The following is a 19,746-nucleotide window of genomic DNA, read 5'->3' on the forward strand; positions in this document are numbered from 1 at the left end:
CAATTAAGCAACATCCTTACAGGCTCAATCCACTCAAACTTGAAGTTATGAGAAAAGAAATTAAATATATGCTTGACAATGATATTATTGAGCCGAGTAACAGTGAATGGAGCTCTCCTTGTCTCCTTGTGCCAAAACCAGATAAAACTTTTCGTTTCGTGACTGATTTCAGAAAAGTAAATTCAGTCTCAAAATCTGATTCCTATCCGATTCCAAGGATAGACGATTGTATTGACAATATTGGTCAAGCAAAATTTGTGAGCAAATTTGATTTATTGAAAGGTTATTGGCAAGTTCCATTGACACAGAGAGCTCGTGAAATATCAGCTTTTGTTACACCAGATGGCTTATTTCAATATACTGTAATGCCATTTGGCATGAAAAGTGCTCCAGCTACATTTCAAAGAATGATCAATAATGTTATAAAAGATTTAGACTGTTGTTATGCTTATATTGATGATCTTATTGTATGTAGTGATAGCTGGGAACAGCATTTAACACATTTGTATGATACTTTTGATAGATTGTCATATTCAAATTTGACTGTTAATCTTGGTAAAAGTGAATTTTGTCAGGCCACTGTTGATTATTTAGGGCATACAGTTGGCCAAGGTCAAGTAAAACCTATTATGGCTAAAGTGGAAGCTATTTCCAAATTCCCACCTCCTACAAATAGAAAACAACTTATGAGATATTTACGCATGATAGGATTTTACAGGAAATTCTGTTCAAATTTTGCTACTGTTGTTCAACCATTGACTCATCTTTTACGGAAAGATTCTAAATTTATCTGGAGCGGAAATTGTCAAAAAGCTTTTGAAAATAGCAAATCACTTTTAATTAATAGTCCAGTTCTGATTACTCCAGACTTTGAAAAACAATTTAAACTTGCCGTTGATGCAAGCGATGTAGGAATTGGAGCTGTTTTATATCAAGAGACAGATGATAATGTTGAAAAACCTATATCATATTTTTCTAAGAAATTAGATAAACATCAGAAAAATTATTCAACTATTGAAAAAGAGTGTTTTGCAATGTTGTCAGCACTTCAACATTTTGATGTATATTTGAATCCCACTGTATATCCTGTTCTTGTTTATACTGATCATAATCCTCTCACCTTCATGCATAAAATGAGAAACAAGAATCAGAGGTTGACTAGGTGGAGTTTATTGTTACAGGAATATGATGTAATTGTAAAACATATTAAGGGTAAAGATAATGTAATAGCTGATGCTTTATCTAGAGCTTATTAAATCACTTTGTATACATTATGTATTTTTGTTCATATTATTCATGATAAGTTTTTGTTACACTAAAACTTCTTTTAAGGGGGGAGGTGTTATGATATTGTAATTATTATGTTTATTTATGTTGGCCTAATTTGTGTTGTATGGCCTGATAGTTGTTTACCAAATAATCTTATAACTGTGCAGTTTAGGAATCACTGGAACAATCACAGAATGATTGGAACTTTCTAGAATGATCCTTATAAAAGATGCGTAATTTAAACTTCTACGTTATTCCAGAAACTTCCATTGTAACTTTCCAGGATTTTCCACAATGTTCCATTATAGAGTGTTCTAGAATTTTCCATGACAACACTATATATACAGACACTAAAGTTAAACTCTCATAATTAAACTTGGACATAGACATTGATAGACATTAGTATTCACAGCATTTGGATTGACACTTTTATTCTACAAACAACATCATACTGGATTGTGACATTAGTAGTGAACGTAATATTCAAATTGGATTCCGAAAGATTTCCGGATACAGATAAAGATAAAAGAGTGGACTCATATTTTGACAGTTAAGTTATCAGTAATATTTGTAAAATACTTTTTGTAAACTTTTGTATATTAAATATTGTTAAATTTTACTATTGATTTGTGTCTTTTGTTGGCTACAATTTAAAGGCGATTTCTGGCCGTAACAAGTGAACTTTATGATATTTTTGTATTATGGTTTATATCATTGGGGCATTGTGGAACTATGTGTCAAATTGTATGAAGGGCAACTCTGTCTTTTCAAGCAGCGACGATTCGCACGTGTCTTGTGACTTCATTTCATGTTTAAGCAGTTCCGAATTAGTAAATTCTTGAGTTTACACCAAGAGGAGCATCATCTTTTCAACTTTTGTTTCCTTTTGTAGACTTTGTACCTGAAATGTTTTATCTGAAAAATATGTCTTCACTGGGAACCCCAGAGCTGAAACGTGCACACGTCAGTTTAGCAGGGACACTACTCTGTATCCCTGATTTGTCATTTTTGCACACGGAATCTTTACAGACACTGTCAGTGGTTCAGAGTATTGCTTGTCAACGACATGTCTAACAAGATACTGAATGCAGCATTCGAATAGGGACGGTTCGATTCATACTCAGAAATTTTGCAATCGTCGAAAAAAGAAAACACCCTTTTTTATTCAATAGAGATATTCTACATTATAAGGTGTCAACGTTAAGTTAGTAATGGAACTTGAAAAACTTTTAAAAAGTTGAATTTGATACAAGACTTTAACAAAAAGGTTGCCACATATGTAATATGATGGACACATCAACCTTCAAATATAAGTCCCTTCCATGTTTTTTTTCATCTTTCAATTCTAACAAAACTTCTAAATTTAAAGCTTTCCTCTTAACTTGTTTACAAATGATGAAAATAATATTTCCTTTAAATTCTGCCATTCTTATAGGTATTACAATGTTGCAAAGATGAAGAGTTTGTCCAGCGGCACATATTACAGTCACGTACAGATTCATCATTATACGATACTGGAAAAACTCTATCGACAAATTCAATTTCAAATAAATATCGTCTTGTTTAACAAAAATAAGATATGTGTGTGAAACGTCTGAAATATACAATGATTGATTTATTCATTGTTGGTCTTTAACGCCACTTCAATTATTTGTTTGCTATTTCATGGCGGCCAGCTTTTTTTTTTTATGGTGAAGAAAGCTTGAGCGCCCGGACAGAGCTACTGACCTTCGGATGGGAAACTGTCAAACATAGTTTTGGAGTCGAACTAAGCTACCACGTGTAGGGCATGTAGGGTTTGAACCCTGAAATAAGCAATGAAGCAATAAATTGTACCAATGACACAAGCTTTTTTATCACTTTATACGGTTTTCGTTTGATCGATAGTTTTTGTATTTTTGGAATATAAATTGAATATAGCAAGACGTGTTAAAACGAATGGAAGAAAAAAAGACGGTAGCTGAAGCCATAGTTCTTTAAAAAATATTTTTTTTGTCGTTGAGATGCTGTCTAGTTGAGGAAAATTCGTGTAGTCTGACTTGCAGTCAAATTAAGCACATGCCCATCATTATTGATGTTGCTAGATTACTGTCTAATTGTCGTTTACTTCATATTGTCACTTTGATGTACAATACATAAGTATACATTTTAAAACGTGAAGTTAAGATGTTATGTCATGCATTATTGAGTGCTGAAAAAAGCAAAAGAGAGACTCAAAGAAATACATAAAAAAAGATGAAATGATCTGATTTTCAAAAGTGACCTGTTTGGTCGCTCGTAATCGGTTGTCTAGAAATATAGTTCCTGACATTTTTTATGAATGTAAACCTTTAGTACTGTGATTTTTTACATATAAAAAAACTAGGGCTGAAAAGAGGGACGAAAGACACCAAAGGGACAGTCAAACTCGTAAATCTAAAACAAACTGACAACGCCATGGCTAAAAATGAAAAAGATAAACAGAAAAACAATAGTACACATGACACAACATAGAAAACTAAAGAATAAACAACACGAACACCACCAAAAAATAGGGGTGAAAGTATTAGTTATGTAATTTCTTTGATAGTGAACTTTATGATATTTTTGTATTATGGTTTATATCATTGGGGCATTGTGGAACTATGTGTCAAATTGTATGAAGGGCAACTCTGTCTTTTCAAGCAGCGACGATTCGCACGTGTCTTGTGACTTCATTTCATGTTTAAGCAGTTCCGAATTAGTAAATTCTTGAGTTTACACCAAGAGGAGCATCATCTTTTCAACTTTTGTTTCCTTTTGTAGACTTTGTACCTCAAATGTTTTATCTGAAAAATATGTCTTCACTGGGAACCCCAGAGCTGAAACGTGCACACGTCAGTTTAGCAGGGACACTACTCTGTATCCCTGATTTGTCATTTTTGCACACGGAATCTTTACAGACACTGTCAGTGGTTCAGAGTATTGCTTGTCAACGACATGTCTAACAAGATACTGAATGCAGCATTCGAATAGGGACTGTTCGATTCATACTCAGAAATTTTGCAATCGTCGAAAAAAGAAAACACCCTTTTTTATTCAATAGAGATATTCTACATTATAAGGTGTCAACTTTAAGTTAGTAATGGAACTTGAAAAACTTTTAAAAAGTTGAATTTGATACAAGACTTTAACGAAAAGGTTGCCACATATGTAATATGATGGACACATCAACCTTCAAATATAAGTCCCTTCCATGTTTTTTTTTCATCTTTCAATTCTAACAAAACTTCTAAATTTTAAGCTTTCCTCTTAACTTGTTTAAAAATGATGAAAATAATATTTCCTTTAAATTCTGCCATTCTTATAGGTATTACAATGTTGCAAAGATGAAGAGTTTGTCCAGCGGCACATATTACAGTCACGTACAGATTCATCATTATACGATACTGGAAAAACTCTATCGACAAATTCAATTTCAAATAAATATCGTCTTGTTTAACAAAAATAAGATATGTGTGTGAAACGTCTGAAATATACAATGATTGATTTATTCATTGTTGGTCTTTAACGCCACTTCAATTATTTGTTTGCTATTTCATGGCGGCCAGCTTTTTTTTTTTATGGTGAAGAAAGCTTGAGCGCCCGGACAGAGCTACTGACTTTCGGCTGGGAAACTGTCAAACATAGTTTTGGAGTCGAACTAAGCTACCACGTGTAGGGCATGTAGGGTTTGAACCCTGAAATAAGCAATGAAGCAATAAATTGTACCAATGACACAAGCTTTTTTATCACTTTATACGGTTTTCGTTTGATCGATAGTTTTTGTATTTTTGGAATATAAATTGAATATAGCAAGACGTGTTAAAACGAATTGAAGAAAAAAAAAACGGTAGCTGAAGCCATAGTTCTTTAAAAAATATTTTTTTTGTCGTTGAGATGCTGTCTAGTTGAGGAAAATTCGTGTAGTCTGACTTGCAGTCAAATTAAGCACATGCCCATCATTATTGATGTTGCTAGATTACTGTCTAATTGTCGTTTACTTCATATTGTCACTTTGATGTACAATACATAAGTATACATTTTAAAACGTAAAGTTAAGATGTTATGTCATGCATTATTGAGTGCTGAAAAAAGCAAAAGAGAGACTCAAAGAAATACATAAAAAAAGATGAAATGATCTGATTTTCAAAAGTGACCTGTTTGGTCGCTCGTAATCGGTTGTCTAGAAATATAGTTCCTGACATTTTTTATGAATGTAAACCTTTAGTACTGTGATTTTTTACATATAAAAAAACTAGGGCTGAAAGTATTAGTTATGTAATTTCTTTGATAGTGAACTTTATGATATTTTTGTATTATGGTTTATATCATTGGGGCATTGTGGAACTATGTGTCAAATTGTATGAAGGGCAACTCTGTCTTTTCAAGCAGCGACGATTCGCACGTGTCTTGTGACTTCATTTCATGTTTAAGCAGTTCCGAATTAGTAAATTCTTGAGTTTACACCAAGAGGAGCATCATCTTTTCAACTTTTGTTTCCTTTTGTAGACTTTGTACCTCAAATGTTTTATCTGAAAAATATGTCTTCACTGGGAACCCCAGAGCTGAAACGTGCACACGTCAGTTTAGCAGGGACACTACTCTGTATCCCTGATTTGTCATTTTTGCACACGGAATCTTTACAGACACTGTCAGTGGTTCAGAGTATTGCTTGTCAACGACATGTCTAACAAGATACTGAATGCAGCATTCGAATAGGGACTGTTCGATTCATACTCAGAAATTTTGCAATCGTCGAAAAAAGAAAACACCCTTTTTTATTCAATAGAGATATTCTACATTATAAGGTGTCAACGTTAAGTTAGTAATGGAACTTGAAAAACTTTTAAAAAGTTGAATTTGATACAAGACTTTAACGAAAAGGTTGCCACATATGTAATATGATGGACACATCAACCTTCAAATATAAGTCCCTTCCATATTTTTTTTTCATCTTTAAATTCTAACAAAACTTCTAAATTTTAAGCTTTCCTCTTAACTTGTTTAAAAATGATGAAAATAATATTTCCTTTAAATTCTGCCATTCTTATAGGTATTACAATGTTGCAAAGATGAAGAGTTTGTCCAGCGGCACATATTACAGTCACGTACAGATTCATCATTATACGATACTGGAAAAACTCTATCGACAAATTCAATTTCAAATAAATATCGTCTTGTTTAACAAAAATAAGATATGTGTGTGAAACGTCTGAAATATACAATGATTGATTTATTCATTGTTGGTCTTTAACGCCACTTCAATTATTTGTTTGCTATTTCATGGCGGCCAGCTTTTTTTTTTTATGGTGAAGAAAGCTTGAGCGCCCGGACAGAGCTACTGACTTTCGGCTGGGAAACTGTCAAACATAGTTTTGGAGTCGAACTAAGCTACCACGTGTAGGGCATGTAGGGTTTGAACCCTGAAATAAGCAATGAAGCAATAAATTGTACCAATGACACAAGCTTTTTTATCACTTTATACGGTTTTCGTTTGATCGATAGTTTTTGTATTTTTGGAATATAAATTGAATATAGCAAGACGTGTTAAAACGAATTGAAGAAAAAAAAAACGGTAGCTGAAGCCATAGTTCTTTAAAAAATATTTTTTTTGTCGTTGAGATGCTGTCTAGTTGAGGAAAATTCGTGTAGTCTGACTTGCAGTCAAATTAAGCACATGCCCATCATTATTGATGTTGCTAGATTACTGTCTAATTGTCGTTTACTTCATATTGTCACTTTGATGTACAATACATAAGTATACATTTTAAAACGTAAAGTTAAGATGTTATGTCATGCATAATTGAGTGCTGAAAAAAGCAAAAGAGAGACTCAAAGAAATACATAAAAAAAAGATGAAATGATCTGATTTTCAAAAGTGACCTGTTTGGTCGCTCGTAATCGGTTGTCTAGAAATATAGTTCCTGACATTTTTTATGAATGTAAACCTTTAGTACTGTGATTTTTTACATATAAAAAACTATGGCTGAAAGTATTAGTTATGCAATTTCTTTGATAGTGTGTTATGATATTGTAATTATTATGTTTATTTATGTTGGCCTAATTTGTGTTGTATGGCCTGATAGTTGTTTACCAAATAATCTTATAACTGTGCAGTTTAGGAATCACTGGAACAATCACAGAATGATTGGAACTTTCTAGAATGATCCTTATAAAAGATGCGTAATTTAAACTTCTACGTTATTCCAGAAACTTCCATTGTAACTTTCCAGGATTTTCCACAATGTTCCATTATAGAGTGTTCTAGAATTTTCCATGACAACACTATATATACAGACACTAAAGTTAAACTCTCATAATTAAACTTGGACATAGACATTGATAGACATTAGTATTCACAGCATTTGGATTGACACTTTTATTCTACAAACAACATCATACTGGATTGTGACATTAGTAGTGAACGTAATATTCAAATTGGATTCCGAAAGATTTCCGGATACAGATAAAGATAAAAGAGTGGACTCATATTTTGACAGTTAAGTTATCAGTAATATTTGTAAAATACTTTTTGTAAACTTTTGTATATTAAATATTGTTAAATTTTACTATTGATTTGTGTCTTTTGTTGGCTACAATTTAAAGGCGATTTCTGGCCGTAACAGAAATTGGGGGCTCGTCCGGGAGAACGAAAATATCTTTTTCAAAATTTATTCAATATTTTTATTATAACTAGCCAACAAAATTCTACAAAATGGCATTTGATGCTGGTAAATTTTTGAAAACGCCAGACCTGGAGAGTTTTGATAATTTAAAGAAAGAGGAATTAGTGTTGCTTGCTAAAGAACTGAAATTAGTTTTTAAAGTATCTATGAGAAAACAAATTATAAAAAATTTGGTTATAGACAAATTAGTTGACGCAGAAATTTTAGGTGAAGAGGCTCTTGAACTTAAGGTCGAAAATATTGACGCCTTTAAATTAAAACAGCTTGAATTAGAACATGAACTCAAACTAAAAGAATTGGAAATGAAGGAGATGGAGAAAAGAAAAGAAGATGAATTTAAATTAAAACAAGCAGAACTGGAAATGAAGGAAAGGTTGGAAATAGAGAGAAAAGAAAAAGAAGATGAATTTAAATTAAAAGAACTGGAAATGAAGGAGAGGGAGAAAATAAAAGAAGATAAATTAAAATTAAAAGAACTTGAAATGAGAGAAAGGCTAGAGATGGAAAAACTGAAAATTGAAATGGTCAAAGAAGAAAGCAACACTAAAGTCCAGTCGAAATCAGATTATTTTGATGCAGCAAAAAATATACGTTTGGTTCCGAAATTTTGTGAAAAAACAGTTGATAAATATTTTCCACAGTTTGAGAAAATTGCTAATAATTTGAAATGGCCAATGCCGTATTGGACTACGATGCTGCAAAGTGTTTTTGAGGGTAAGGCAGCTGAAATATACTCCGCACTTCCATCAGAAAAAAGTTCTGATTATGACACTGTGAAACAGGAAATTTTGAAAGCCTATGAGCTAGTACCAGAAGCATATAGACAGAAATTTAGATCTTATAAAAAGTTTGATTCGCAAACCTATGTGGAATTTGCTCGGGAAAAAGAAGATCTATTTGATAAATGGCTTACTTCAAAGAAAACAAAAAACAATTTTGATCAACTAAGACAATTGATGTTATTAGAAGAGTTCAAACAATGTGTTCATTTAGACTTAAAAACACATTTAGACGACAAAACTGTTGAGTCAATACATGATGCAGCTGTTATTTCAGATAATTATACTCTTTCACATAAAAGAAGTTTCAAGAGTCAAAATGTTAATACTTCCAGTGGAAATTACAAACATCAAAGCACTGAGCGTACTGATAGTAAGCCTGTTCCACAGAATAAGAGTCAGTCCAGTTATAATATGTCTAGTCCAAAATTTGATACTTTTGAGAAGAAGTCACTGACTTGTGCTTATTGTAAGAAGATTGGTCACCTGATGGCTGATTGTTTTAGACTCCAGAAGAAGAATGAACGAGATAATAAGCCGAAGACCAGTGCTTGTACGACACCTTATATTACCAGTACATTGGAATGCCCTGCGCGTCAGGCTTTTAAGTCCAGTTTTTGTGATTATATGGAGGAATATAAACCCTTTATGTCTGATGGGTTTGTTTCTATTGTTGATGATACTACTCTTCAGCCTATTAAGATTTTACGGGACACTGGAGCTTCTCAGTCGTTATTGTTAGAAGGTGTGTTGCCTTTGTCCGAGAAGACTTCTGTTGGTGCCTCCGTTTTGTTACAAGGTGTAGAGTTAGGTTGTATAGATGTTCCTCTCCATCGTATTTATCTGAAGTCAGATTTGATAACTGGACCAGTTATTGTAGGTGTTCGTCCTAATCTCCCTGTAGAGGGTGTTACATTATTGCTAGGAAATGATCTAGCTAGGAACAAAGTGGTTGCTGAACCAATTGTTACCAGTGAACCAGTGGTGGATGTTAAATCACCTGAAGATGATGCTGAATTGTATCCAGCTTGTGTTGTTACTAGGGCGATGGCTAGAAAACAACAAGATGAGAATTTGCAAGAAGACCAGTTTGATTACATGGACCTTTCTGACACTTTTATAGCTGATATTGAAGATCCTGGTAACTCAGAAAAGGCTATTATAAAACCACCTAGTGTTAACAAAAATGTTATTATGCCATGGCCAGATGTAAACAGCCATTCATTAGACCGAAATAATTTACTCGAAGAACAACATAAAGACCCTGAGGTTCTTCAGCTCAGCCAGAGGGCTCAACCACAGGAGGAAGCAGACAAAGTGGCCGAATGCTATTACCATCAGGACAGTATTTTAATGAGGAAGTGGAGGCCTCCTGATGCTACCCCAGAGGAGGAATGGAGAGTGCTATACCAAGTGGTGGTGCCTAAAGTTTATAGACAAGAAATTATTGGTCTTGCCCATGACACCCCCTTGGCTGGACACTTAGGTATAAGGAAGACTTGCCTTAAGATCTTGCAGCATTTTTACTGGCCTAAACTTAGAAATGATGTTGCAGAATACTGCAAATCATGTCATATATGCCAGGTTGTTGGTAAACCTAACCAGAAAATACCACCAGCACCACTTCTGCCTATTCCAGCCTTTGACGAACCTTTCAGCAGAGTTCTAATTGACTGTGTTGGACCTTTACCAAAGACCAAGACTGGAAATGCATATTTATTGACAATCATGTGTACATCTACCCGCTTTCCTGAAGCTATTCCGCTCAGAAATATCAAGATACCTACTATCGTCAAAGCTTTGATCAAATTTTTCACATTAGTAGGACTTCCTAAGTCTATACAGTCCGACCAGGGATCAAATTTCATGTCAGGTTTATTTCAGCAAGTCGTATACCAGTTAGGGATTGCTCAGTACAGATCAAGTGTTTATCATCCAGAATCTCAAGGTGCCTTAGAACGTTTTCATCAAACATTGAAGAACATGATTAGAACTTTTTGTCTTCAATTTGACCGAGACTGGGATGATGGAGTTCACTTTCTACTTTTTGCGGTTCGAGAGGCTGTTCAAGAATCCCTTGGATTTAGTCCCTTTGAGTTGGTATTTGGTCATACTGTAAGGGGACCGTTAAAATTGATTAAGGAAAAGTGGCTTACTGAACATACTGACTTGAATCTTTTAGACTATGTATCTAGATTTAAAGAAAAATTGTATACTGCTTGTCAAATTGCTCAGAAAAACTTAAAAAATGTACAGAACAAGATGAAAATTTGGTATGATAAAGATACCAGGGATAGAGTTTTTGAGCCTGGTGATAAGGTACTTGTATTTTTGCCAGTCCCTGGACATCCTTTACAGGCTAAATATTGTGGTCCTTATACAATAGAGAGTAAAATTAATGATTTGAATTATATTGTAAAAACTCCAGGTCGGCGCAAACAAAATAGAGTGTGTCATATTAATATGTTAAAACCATATTTTGAGCGTACTAATGTACTATGTGATAGTAAACCAGTTGCCACTTTAGGCATGGTTAAATTTGAGAACAATCATGACAAACCAGATGTAATTGAACCAACTTTTAGTTGTAAAACTATGGAAGAGACAGTTAGATTGAAAAATTCAGAAATTTTGTCAAATTTAGATTCAAAACTTGCACATCTGTCTTTTGATCGTAGAGAAGAAATAAAAACTTTGGTATTTTCTTATAAAAATCTTTTTCCAGATGTGCCAAACAAAACCACTGCTGTTTGTCATGATGTTGATGTCGGAGATGCTTGTCCAATTAAGCAACATCCTTACAGGCTCAATCCACTCAAACTTGAAGTTATGAGAAAAGAAATTAAATATATGCTTGACAATGATATTATTGAGCCGAGTAACAGTGAATGGAGCTCTCCTTGTCTCCTTGTGCCAAAACCAGATAAAACTTTTCGTTTCGTGACTGATTTCAGAAAAGTAAATTCAGTCTCAAAATCTGATTCCTATCCGATTCCAAGGATAGACGATTGTATTGACAATATTGGTCAAGCAAAATTTGTGAGCAAATTTGATTTATTGAAAGGTTATTGGCAAGTTCCATTGACACAGAGAGCTCGTGAAATATCAGCTTTTGTTACACCAGATGGCTTATTTCAATATACTGTAATGCCATTTGGCATGAAAAGTGCTCCAGCTACATTTCAAAGAATGATCAATAATGTTATAAAAGATTTAGACTGTTGTTATGCTTATATTGATGATCTTATTGTATGTAGTGATAGCTGGGAACAGCATTTAACACATTTGTATGATACTTTTGATAGATTGTCATATTCAAATTTGACTGTTAATCTTGGTAAAAGTGAATTTTGTCAGGCCACTGTTGATTATTTAGGGCATACAGTTGGCCAAGGTCAAGTAAAACCTATTATGGCTAAAGTGGAAGCTATTTCCAAATTCCCACCTCCTACAAATAGAAAACAACTTATGAGATATTTAGGCATGATAGGATTTTACAGGAAATTCTGTTCAAATTTTGCTACTGTTGTTCAACCATTGACTCATCTTTTACGGAAAGATTCTAAATTTATCTGGAGCGGAAATTGTCAAAAAGCTTTTGAAAATAGCAAATCACTTTTAATTAATAGTCCAGTTCTGATTACTCCAGACTTTGAAAAACAATTTAAACTTGCCGTTGATGCAAGCGATGTAGGAATTGGAGCTGTTTTATATCAAGAGACAGATGATAATGTTGAAAAACCTATATCATATTTTTCTAAGAAATTAGATAAACATCAGAAAAATTATTCAACTATTGAAAAAGAGTGTTTTGCAATGTTGTCAGCACTTCAACATTTTGATGTATATTTGAATCCCACTGTATATCCTATTCTTGTTTATACTGATCATAATCCTCTCACCTTCATGCATAAAATGAGAAACAAGAATCAGAGGTTGACTAGGTGGAGTTTATTGTTACATGAATATGATGTAATTGTAAAACATATTAAGGGTAAAGATAATGTAATAGCTGATGCTTTATCTAGAGCTTATTAAATCACTTTGTATACATTATGTATTTTTGTTCATATTATTCATGATAAGTTTTTGTTACACTAAAACTTCTTTTAAGGGGGGAGGTGTTATGATATTGTAATTATTATGTTTATTTATGTTGGCCTAATTTGTGTTGTATGGCCTGATAGTTGTTTACCAAATAATCTTATAACTGTGCAGTTTGGGAATCACTGGAACAATCACAGAATGATTGGAACTTTCTAGAATGATCCTTATAAAAGATGCGTAATTTAAACTTCTACGTTATTCCAGAAACTTCCATTGTAACTTTCCAGGATTTTCCACAATGTTCCATTATAAAGTGTTCTAGAATTTTCCATGACAACACTATATATACAGACACTAAAGTTAAACTCTCATAATTAAACTTGGACATAGACATTGATAGACATTAGTATTCACAGCATTTGGATTGACACTTTTATTCTACAAACAACATCATACTGGATTGTGACATAAGTAGTGAACGTAATATTCAAATTGGATTCCGAAAGATTTCAAGATACAGATAAAGATAAAAGAGTGGACTCATATTTTGACAGTTAAGTTATCAGTAATATTTGTAAAATACTTTTTGTAAACTTTTGTACATTAAATATTGTTAAATTTTACTATTGATTTGTGTCTTTTGTTGGCTACAATTTAAAGGCGATTTCTGGCCGTAACAAGTGAACTTTATGATATTTTTGTATTATGGTTTATATCATTGGGGCATTGTGGAACTATGTGTCAAATTGTATGAAGGGCAACTCTGTCTTTTCAAGCAGCGACGATTCGCACGTGTCTTGTGACTTCATTTCATGTTTAAGCAGTTCCGAATTAGTAAATTCTTGAGTTTACACCAAGAGGAGCATCATCTTTTCAACTTTTGTTTCCTTTTGTAGACTTTGTACCTCAAATGTTTTATCTGAAAAATATGTCTTCACTGGGAACCCCAGAGCTGAAACGTGCACACGTCAGTTTAGCAGGGACACTACTCTGTATCCCTGATTTGTCATTTTTGCACACGGAATCTTTACAGACACTGTCAGTGGTTCAGAGTATTGCTTGTCAACGACATGTCTAACAAGATACTGAATGCAGCATTCGAATAGGGACGGTTCGATTCATACTCAGAAATTTTGCAATCGTCGAAAAAAGAAAACACCCTTTTTTATTCAATAGAGATATTCTACATTATAAGGTGTCAACGTTAAGTTAGTAATGGAACTTGAAAAACTTTTAAAAAGTTGAATTTGATACAAGACTTTAACAAAAAGGTTGCCACATATGTAATATGATGGACACATCAACCTTCAAATATAAGTCCCTTCCATGTTTTTTTTCATCTTTCAATTCTAACAAAACTTCTAAATTTTAAGCTTTCCTCTTAACTTGTTTACAAATGATGAAAATAATATTTCCTTTAAATTCTGCCATTCTTATAGGTATTACAATGTTGCAAAGATGAAGAGTTTGTCCAGCGGCACATATTACAGTCACGTACAGATTCATCATTATACGATACTGGAAAAACTCTATCGACAAATTCAATTTCAAATAAATATCGTCTTGTTTAACAAAAATAAGATGTGTGTGTGTGTGAAACGTCTGAAATATACAATGATTGATTTATTGATTGTTGGTCTTTAACGCCACTTCAATTATTTGTTTGCTATTTCATGGCGGCCAGCGTTTTTTTTTTTTTGATGGTGAAGAAAGCTTGAGCGCCCGGACAGAGCTACTGACCTTCGGCTGGGAAACTGTCAAATATAGTTTTGCAGTCCAACTAAGCTACCACGTGTAGGGCATGTAGGGTTTGAACCCTGAAATAAGCAATGAAGCAATAAATTGTACCAATGACACAAGCTTTTTTATCACTTTATACGGTTTTCGTTTGATCGATAGTTTTTGTCTTTTTGGAATATAAATTGAATATAGCAAGACGTGTTAAAACGAATTGAAGAAAAAAAAACGGTAGCTGAAGCCATAGTTCTTTAAAAAATATTTTTTTTGTCGTTGAGATGCTGTCTAGTTGAGGAAAATTCGTGTAGTCTGACTTGCAGTCAAATTAAGCACATGCCCATCATTATTGATGTTGCTAGATTACTGTCTAATTGTCGTTTACTTCATATTGTCACTTTGATGTACAATACATAAGTATACATTTTAAAACGTAAAGTTGAGATGTTATGTCATGCATAATTGAGTGCTGAAAAAAGCAAAAGAGAGACTCAAAGAAATACATAAAAAAAGATGAAATGATCTGATTTTCAAAAGTGACCTGTTTGGTCGCTCGTAATCGGTTGTCTAGAAATATAGTTCCTGACATTTTTTATGAATGTAAACCTTTAGTACTGTGATTTTTTACATATAAAAAAACTATGGCTGAAAGTATTAGTTATGTAATTTCTTTGATAGTGAACTTTATGATATTTTTGTATTATGGTTTATATCATTGGGGCATTGTGGAACTATGTGTCAAATTGTATGAAGGGCAACTCTGTCTTTTCAAGCAGCGACGATTCGCACGTGTCTTGTGACTTCATTTCATGTTTAAGCAGTTCCGAATTAGTAAATTCTTGAGTTTACACTAAGAGGAGCATCATCTTTTCAACTTTTGTTTCCTTTTGTAGACTTTGTACCTCAAATGTTTTATCTGAAAAATATGTCTTCACTGGGAACCCCAGAGCTGAAGCGTGCACACGTCAGTTTAGCAGGGACACTACTCTGTATCCCTGATTTGTCATTTTTGCACACGGAATCTTTACAGACACTGTCAGTGGTTCAGAGTATTGCTTGTCAACGACATGTCTAACAAGATACTGAATGCAGCATTCGAATAGGGACTGTTCGATTCATACTCAGAAATTTTGCAATCGTCGAAAATAGAAAACACCCTTTTTTATTCAATATAGATATTGTACATTATAAGGTGTCAACGTTAAGTTAGTAATGGAACTTGAAAAACTTTTAAAAAGTTGAATTTGATACAAGACTTTAACAAAAAGGTTGCCACATATGTGATATGATGGACACATCAACCTTCTAATATAAGTCCCTTCCATGTTTTTTTCATCTTTCAATCCTAACAAAACTTCTAAATTTTAAGCTTTCCTCTTAACTTGTTTACAAATGATGAAAATAATATTTCCTTTAAATTCTGCCATTCTTATAGGTATTACAATGTTGCAAAGATGAAGAGTTTGTCCAGCGGCACATATTACAGTCACGTACAGATTCATCATTATACGATACTGGAAAAACTCTATCGACAAATTCAATTTCAAATAAATATCGTCTTGTTTAACAAAAATAAGATATGTGTGTGAAACGTCTGAAATATGCAATGATTGATTTATTGATTGTTGGTCTTTAACGCCACTTCAATTATTTGTTTGCTATTTCATGGCGGCCAGCTTGCTTTTTATGATGATGAAGAAAGCTTGAGCGCCCGGACAGAGCTACTGACCTTCGGCTGGGAAACTGTCAAACATAGTTTTGGAGTCGAACTAAGCTACCACGTGTAGGGCATGTAGGGTTTGAACCCTGAAATAAGCAATGAAGCAATAAATTGTACCAATGACACAAGCTTTTTTATCACTTTATACGGTTTTCGTTTGATCGATAGTTTTTGTCTTTTTGGAATATAAATTGAATATAGCAAGACGTGTTAAAACGAATTGAAGAAAAAAAAAACGGTAGCTGAAGCCATAGTTCTTTAAAAAATATTTTTTTTGTCGTTGAGATGCTGTCTAGTTGAGGAAAATTCGTGTAGTCTGACTTGCAGTCAAATTAAGCACATGCCCATCATTATTGATGTTGCTAGATTACTGTCTAATTGTCGTTTACTTCATATTGTCACTTTGATGTACAATACATAAGTATACATTTTAAAACGTAAAGTTGAGATGTTATGTCATGCATAATTGAGTGCTGAAAAAAGCAAAAGAGAGACTCAAAGAAATACATAAAAAAAGATGAAATGATCTGATTTTCAAAAGTGACCTGTTTGGTCGCTCGTAATCGGTTGTCTAGAAATATAGTTCCTGACATTTTTTATGAATGTAAACCTTTAGTACTGTGATTTTTTACATATAAAAAAACTATGGTTGAAAGTATTATTTATGTAATTTATTTGATAGTGAACTTTATGATATTTTTGTTTTATGGTTTATATCATTGGGGCATTGTGGAACTATGTGTCAAATTGTATGAAGGGCAACTCTGTCTTTTCAAGCAGCGACGATTCGCACGTGTCTTGTGACTTCATTTCATGTTTAAGCAGTTCCGAATTAGTAAATTCTTGAGTTTACACCAAGAGGAGCATCATCTTTTCAACTTTTGTTTCCTTTTGTAGACTTTGTACCTCAAATGTTTTATCTGAAAAATATGTCTTCACTGGGAACCCCAGAGCTGAAACGTGCACACGTCAGTTTAGCAGGGACACTACTCTGTATCCCTGATTTGTCATTTTTGCACACGGAATCTTTACAGACACTGTCAGTGGTTCAGAGTATTGCTTGTCAACGACATGTCTAACAAGATACTGAATGCAGCATTCGAATAGGGACTGTTCGATTCATACTCAGAAATTTTGCAATCGTCGAAAATAGAAAACACCCTTTTTTATTCAATATAGATATTCTACATTATAAGGTGTCAACGTTAAGTTAGTAATGGAACTTGAAAAACTTTTAAAAAGTTGAATTTGATACAAGACTTTAACAAAAAGGTTGCCACATATGTAATATGATGGACACATCAACCTTCAAATATAAGTCCCTTCCATGTTTTTTTTCATCTTTCAATCCTTACAAAACTTCCAAATTTTAAGCTTTCCTCTTAACTTGTTTACAAATGATGAAAATAATATTTCCTTTAAATTCTGCCATTCTTACAGGTATTACAATGTTGCAAAGATGAAGAGTTTGTCCAGCGGCACATATTACAGTCACGTACAGATTCATCATTATACGATACTGGAAAAACTCTATCGACAAATTCAATTTCAAATAAATATCGTCTTGTTTAACAAAAATAAGATATGTGTGTGAAACGTCTGAAATATACAATGATTGATTTATTGATTGTTGGTCTTTAACGCCACTTCAATTATTTGTTTGCTATTTCATGGCGGCCAGCTTTTTTTTTTGATGGTGAAGAAAGCTTGAGCGCCCGGACAGAGCTACTGACCTTCGGCTGGGAAACTGTCAAACATAGTTTTGGAGTCAAACTAAGCTACCACGTGTAGGGCATGTAGGGTTTGAACCCTGAAATAAGCAATGAAGCAATAAATTGTACCAATGACACAAGCTTTTTTTATCACTTTATACGGTTTTCGTTTGATCGATAGTTTTTGTCTTTTTGGAATATAAATTGAATATAGCAAGACGTGTTAAAACGAATTGAAAAAAAAAAAACGGTAGCTGAAGCCATAGTTCTTTAAAAAATATTTTTTTGTCGTTGAGATGCTGTCTAGTTGAGGAAAATTCGTGTAGTCTGACTTGCAGTCAAATTAAGCACATGCCCATCATTATTGATGTTGCTAGATTACTGTCTAATTGTCGTTTACTTCATATTGTCACTTTGATGTACAATACATAAGTATACATTTTAAAACGTAAAGTTAAGATGTTATGTCATGCATAATTGAATGCTGAAAAAGCAAGAGAGACTCAAAGAAATAAATAAAAAAAAGACGAAATAATCTGATTTTCAAAAGTGACCTGTTTGGTCGCTCGTAATCGGTTGTCTAGAAATATAGTTCCTGACATTTTTTATGAATGTAAACCTTTAGTACTTTGTTTTGTTACATATAAAAAACTATGGCTGAAAGTATTAGTTATGTAATTTCTTTTATAGTGAACTTTATGATATTTTTGTATTATGGTTTATATCATTGGGGCATTGTGGAACTATGTGTCAAATTGTATGAAGGGCAACTCTGCCTATTCAAGCAGCGACGATTCGCACGTGTCTTGTGACTTCATTTCATGTTCAAGCAGTTCCGAATTAGTAAATTCTTGAGTTTACACCAAGAGGAGCATAATCTTTTCAACTTTTGTTTCCTTTTGTAGACTAAGTACCTCAAATGTTTTATCTGAAAAATATGTCTTCACTGGGAACCCCAGAGCTGAAACGTGCACACGTCAGGTTAGGAGGGACAATACTCTGCTTGCTATTCAATTCGAATAACTAAAAGACTAAAAAACTATCTATCAAACGGAAACTGTATAAAGTGAGAAAAAAGGTTCTGTCATTAGTACAAATTATTGCTCCATTGCTTATATCAGGGTTCGATGATCTGATTTTCAAAAGTGACCTGTTTGGTCGCTCGTAATCGGTTGTCTATAAATATAGTTCCTGTCATTTGTATGTATCTAAACTTTTAGTACTCTGTGTTTTACATATAAAAATCAGAGACTAAAAGTATTAGTTAAGTTATTTCTTTTATAGTGAACTACATGATATTTTTGTATTATGAGGCTAGGAAACTGTCAAACATAGTTTTTGAGTCGAACCAAGCTACCTTGTTCAGTGTTCGAACCCTGAAATAAGCAATGAAGCAATAATTTGTACTAAAGACAGATTCTTTTTTCTCACCTGATACATGCAGTTTTCGCTTGATAGATAGTTTCTTTTTTTGTCTTTTAGGTATTCAAATTAAATATAGCAGGTGGTTTTAAAAAGAATTGAAGAAAAACAACAAAAGTAGCTGAAGGCATTGTTCTTCAAAAGATATGTTTGCAAAATAATCGCCTTGCTGCGCTTGGCAAATACATTTTGCCTTACTATTAAAAGAGGCTAGTTACGACCCTGCAGCTGAAACGTGCACACGTCAGTTTAGCAGGGACAATACTCTGAACCCCTGTTCTGTTATTTTTGCACTTAGAATCTTAACAGACACTTCAGTGGCTCAGAGTATTGCTTGTCAATGACATGTCTACTAAGATAGCGAATGCTGCATTCGA

The sequence above is a fragment of the Mytilus galloprovincialis genome, chromosome 6, assembly GCF_965363235.1.
Source record: "Mytilus galloprovincialis chromosome 6, xbMytGall1.hap1.1, whole genome shotgun sequence".
Lineage (NCBI taxonomy): Eukaryota > Metazoa > Mollusca > Bivalvia > Mytilida > Mytilidae > Mytilus > Mytilus galloprovincialis.